This window comes from Salvelinus alpinus, chromosome 6 (assembly GCF_045679555.1).
Source record: "Salvelinus alpinus chromosome 6, SLU_Salpinus.1, whole genome shotgun sequence".
In the NCBI taxonomy this organism is placed as follows: Eukaryota; Metazoa; Chordata; class Actinopteri; order Salmoniformes; family Salmonidae; genus Salvelinus; species Salvelinus alpinus.
Window position 1 is genome coordinate 2,514,285 of NC_092091.1, and position 6,000 is coordinate 2,520,284.

The window sequence follows — 6,000 nt, forward strand, 5'->3', positions numbered from 1 at the left end:
ACCCTCCATAGTCAACATGTCTCACTTTACACCCTCCATAGTCAACATGTCTCACTTTAAACCCTCCATAGTCAACATGTCTCACTTTAAACCCTCCATAGTCCTCCACTGTAGTCAACATGTCTCACTTTAAACCCTCCATAGTCCTCCACTGTAGTCAACATGTCTCACTTTACACCCTCCATAGTCAACATGTCTCACTTTAAAACCCTCCATAGTCAACATGTCTCACTTTACACCCTCCATAGTCAACATGTCTCACTTTAAACCCTCCATAGTCAACATGTCTCACTTTAAACCCTCCATAGTCAACATGTCTCACTTTAAACCCTCCATAGTCAACATGTCTCACTTTAAAACCTCCATAGTCAACATGTCTCACTTTAAACCCTCCATAGTCAACATGTCTCACTTTACACCCTCCATAGTCAACATGTCTCACTTTAAACCCTCCATAGTCAACATGTCTCAGTTTAAACACTCCATAGTCAACATGTCTCATTTTAAACCCTCCATAGTCAACATGTCTCACTTTAAACCCTCCATAGTCAACATGTCTCACTTTACACCCTCCATAGTCAACATGTCTCACTTTACACCCTCCATAGTCAACATGTCTCACTTTAAACCCTCCATAGTCAACATGTCTCACTTTAAACCCTCCATAGTCAACATGTCTCACTTTACACCCTCCATAGTCAACATGTCTCACTTTAAACCCTCCATAGTCAACATGTCTCACTTTAAACCCTCCATAGTCCTCCACTGGAGTCAACATGTCTCACTTCACACCCTCCATAGTCAACATGTCTCACTTTAAACCCTCCATAGTCAACATGTCTCACAGGAATACAGTAGCACTCATCCATGTAATCACACAGGTCACACCAACAGGTCACACCTCTGTCACACACAGGTCACACCTCTGCTAACAAGGGGGCTGGATCAGACAGACTCCCTCGCTGGTCTGCCAACAAGGGGGCTGGATCAGACAGACTCCCTCGCTGGTCTGCTAACAAGGGGGCTGGATCAGACAGACTCCCTCGCTGGTCTGCCAACAAGGGGGCTGGATCAGACAGACTCCCTCGCTGGTCTGCTAACAAGGGGGCTGGATCAGACAGACTCCCTCGCTGGTCTGCCAACAAGGGGGCTGGATCAGACAGACTCCCTCGCTGGTCTGCCAACAAGGGGGCTGGATCAGACAGACTCCCTCGCTGGTCTGCCAACAAGGGGGCTGGATCAGACAGACTCCCTCGCTGGTCTGCCAACAAGGGAGCTGGATCAGACAGACTCCCTCGCTGCAATGCTGTGATCTTCTCATAGCTGAGATGTTGCCTCACATGCTGGTCACAAGCAGGAGCTACTATTCTGAAACCAATTGAATCACTCGCTGGTGTGCCAACAAGGGGGCTGGATCAGACAGACTCCCTCGCTGGTCTGCTAACCTTTGGTTCACTTTCCTTTGTTTTGAGTTTGGTTGTTTTGTTCCTTCATTTGGTTAGCCCTTTTCCCAAGAGGATGTTCCAAGGAAACATTTTGGAATGACTTTGGTTTTTTTGTGGGGTTTCTCAACATTAGTTAAGAAATACATGCTTGTTTCCCTGATGTTGATGTGTGCATTTAGTATCTGTAGTATCTGAATGAAGTGTGTGAGTTTCACTTCTGGTTGTGTGTGTGTGTTCAGATTACCATGCTGTTATAAACGGTTCCAATCCCTCCTTTCCCACGCAGTCTGAGATACAGGTCGCCGCCGTCCGTCAGTGGTGTGTGCCGTCTGTCCTAACCCCAGGTCACTTTAATAAAGATCATGGACGAGAGCCAGAGCTGACAACACAGTACCCAAGGCTGGAATCAAACCGGCTCTCGCCAGGAGGCTACTGAATTACCCAGGAGACAGCTGCTGGTTACACAACACTTCTAGTTGGCCTAATTCTACAGCTGAGTCAGAACAGTCTGTTGCTAAGGGTGGATGGGAGTGCTATGGTTGCCATGACTCCTAATTACATCCCGTCCTGGGATTGCGTTAACGTTTGAACTTCTGCGTATGTCGGCTCAATCTGAAATTACCTTCACATTTCTACCTTCGCAAATCTGTAACACTTCAGCTATCCGGATTTGAAGAGAGCCTTGAGTCTCCTCATGTTGGAGAATAACATTGTAGTCATCTAGTCCCGTGTAATGATTCTAGTTGAACAAACCAGCTCTGACTTGCTGATTCTAACCTCTGTTGTTAACAATACAATATTCTCCCTCATACCCTCATTCGTAGATCCTGTTCTGCAGCCACAGCAGTGTTTGCCTCAACAGCAGCTGTTTTACTGTTTGAATAACCTCACATTCCCCTACCATCAGCACTGCACACACACACACACACACACACACACACACACACACACACACACACACACACACACACACACACACACACACACACACACACACAGACACAGACACAGACACAGACACAGACACACACACACACACGACCTCTGGTAGCAGCGTAGGGGATGTAAAAGGGCTGAGGCGTTATAATCATTCCTTGAACTCCTTGGGTGTGAACGCTAAGCGCCCAGTGTAGCAGGCAGCACTGTTATATCTTGAGTGGGGCTGCATCAGAAGGCCTCGAACCCCATCAAAGGGTTAGGGGGTTGGGTGAAGGTAACATTGATCCAGGGTTGGGTGGAGGTTGTTTCAGAGTGGCTGTGTTACTTTTGGAAGCATCAAACCTTGGATCCTGAGGCGTGTCACTGTAGAGTTGATTGTTGTGGTTTCCTGTTGTTGTTCATTCTCTTTCAGTTGGACGACTTCTGGGGTTGCTAGGGGATTGCTTTTAATGTCTCTTCCTAGGGGAGGACTATGGTAAGGACTCTTAAGTGGATGATGCTCATAGAAACCATACAATCAGTAGCACTCAACAAGGGTTGTGGGAAACACAAACAATGTCAACAAACAATATCAACATTATTTTACAGGGACTCAACTCCCACTTGACCAAGGACCAGGATATAAATATCACAACCACACATCTCTCTTTGCTTGTAGAAATGTTTTGCAGAAGTAGAAAACCCACTACCCTACCGGCTGTGTATGTTGTTTTTTTAGCTTATTTTTCTTCAGGGGGTAGATCATCTTGCATGTTGCAGATAGATAGTGGCTTCTTTTCTGCATCATTTCCCCCACATATTAATATATTATATAGATATTATAATTTTTATTTTGTATTAAATATATTTTCCCCAAACCTGACTACCCCTCCCCTAATTGGAGTAAACTTGTCACGCCCTGACCTTAGAGATCCTTTTTTATGTCTCTTTTTGGTTTGGTCAGAGTGTGATTTGGGGTGGGCATTCTATGTCGTTCACTTCTATGTTTTCTGTTTCTATGTCTTGGCCGGGTATGGTTCTCAATCAGGGACAGCTGTCTATCGTTGTCTCTGATTGTGAACCATACTTAGGTACTCCTTTTTCCCTCCTTTCGTTGTGGGAAGTTGTCTTTGTTTGTGGCACTATAGCCCTTAAGCTTCACGGTCGTTTTTGTATGGTTTATTGTTTTTGTTGGCGTCACTTTTAATAAAGGGAAAATGTACGTTTACGACGCTGCGCTTTGGTCCGGTTCTTTCGACGGCCGTGACAAAACTAATGGACAACAACTCGTAGGCTTCTACTTCCAGCTCATACCTACTATATACATGTTACAGACACAGTATATTTTACAATAGTTATCTTTTAACCCTAACCCTAACCCTACTATATACATGTTACAGATAACAATAGTTATCTTTTAACCCTAACCCTACTATATACATGTTACAGACACAGTATATTTTACATTAGCTATCTTTTGTTTGTTTTTAGTCCTTCAGCTCCCCTCAACCCTCCCATCTAGCTCTGAAGACCATCCAGTTTTTTGTCCCATCCTTCAGCTCTCCTCAACCCCTCCCATCTAGCTCTGAAGACCATCCAGTTTTTAATTTCTATATGCCATATATTTTTCAACTGTGTTGTGTGACAAAACTGCACATTTTAAAGTGGCCTTTTATTGTCCCCCAGCACAAGGTGCACCTGTGTAATGGTCATGCTGTTTTTTAATCAGCTTCTTGATATGCCACACCTGGCAGCTAGATGGATTATCTTGGCAAAGGAGAAATTAAACACAGACACGTTACATGTCGCGGTGATATTTCTGTTCAGTGTTCAGAACATTCTGTTGGTTGCACACGTATATCGGTACATCAAATATCTCTTCCCAACTATTTTGCAACAATCTATATGGCACGGCTGTCCATTTTTTGGTTCTTAAAGGAAACTTGGATATTTTTTTATTCAACAAAAAAACGAATTTTAACCAATTTTGGTCTTTAATAATGGAGGACCACATGACAAGTTCCCATTCCACTTGCCTCCTCCATTGTTACGGTAATCAAGTGTGTTGTAATTTTGGATAGAGCAGACATTTCTATATGACTCCATAAACTCCATGTATAAACTCCATATATAAACTCCATGTATAAACTCCATATATAAACTCCATATATAAACCCCATATATAAACTCCATGTATAAACTCCATGTATAAACTCCATATATAAACCCCATATATAAACTCCATATATAAACCCCATATATAAACCCCATATATAAACCCCATATTTAAACTCCATGTATAAACTCCATGTATAAACTCCATATATAAACTCCTTATACTCCATATATAAACTCCATATATAAACTCCATGTATAAACTCCATATATAAACTCCATATATAAACTCCATATATAAACTCCATGTATAAACTCCATATATAAACTCCATGTATAAATCCCATGTATAAACTCCATATATAAACTCCATATATAAACCCCATATATAAACCCCATATATAAACTCCATATATAAACTCCTTATACTCCATATATAAACTCCATATATAAACTCCATATATAAACTTCATGTATAAACTTCATCTATAAACTCCATATAAATTCAGCAAAAAAATAAACGTCCCTTTTTCAGGACCCTGTCTTTCGAAGATAATTCTTAAAAATCCAAATAACTTCACAGATCTTCATTGTAAAGGGTTTAAACACTGTTTCCCATGCTTGTTCAATGACCCATAAACAATTAATGAACATGCTCCTGTGGAACGGTCGTTAAGACACTAACAGCTTACAGACGGTAGGCAATTAAGGTCACAGTTATGAAAACTTAGGACACTAAAAAGGCCTTTCTACTGACTCTGAAAAACACCAAAAGAAAGATGCCCAGGGTCTCTGCTCATCTTGCGTGAACGTGCCTTAGGCATGCTGCAAGCAGGCATGAGGACTGCAGATGTGGCCAGGGCAATAAATTGCAATGTCCGTACTGTGAGACGCCTAACACCTTCCCCAAACCGACTGCGTCATTGTGTTTTGATACACCAGAAGTACATTAATTTCCAATGGAACGCTGCGTTTACCTTGCAGCGCTGCAGAGGCAGTTGCAGTGCGTTCTGTGTGGTCGAACGTACGCATCAAGTTGTATGCGTAGACTTGACAGAAAGTAGCCAAATGTGAACGTTGAATTTTTGTCGCACACATATCCAGTAAAACACCTGGGATTACATAATAAAAACAGTTTTATTGCATAATTTCTTTACATTTTTTATTTATTTGCCAAGTATATAATTTATTCGATGACATCCACAAATGAATTGTGAGAGCCTATAAAATGCAGTTTTGGAGCGAAATGCAATAATAAATAGTCAAGATAGGCAGAGTCGGCTCTTTCAACAATGAGACCAACGTTGAGGAAGGTGGTCTTGATCGCGCTGTTGGGCCGGGACCAGACCCGCTGAAAGAGCAGGTCTGAGGGGGTCCAGAGATGGTTAACCCCTTCCCTCTCCCATTAACGTCAGTATTATACACACCTGGCATGGTACATCAGGTGAGCGGGAGCACTAATTAAGGTTATACAACATACAGTTAGTATGATAACAAAGGGAAAGGGTAACCTAGGGTCCAT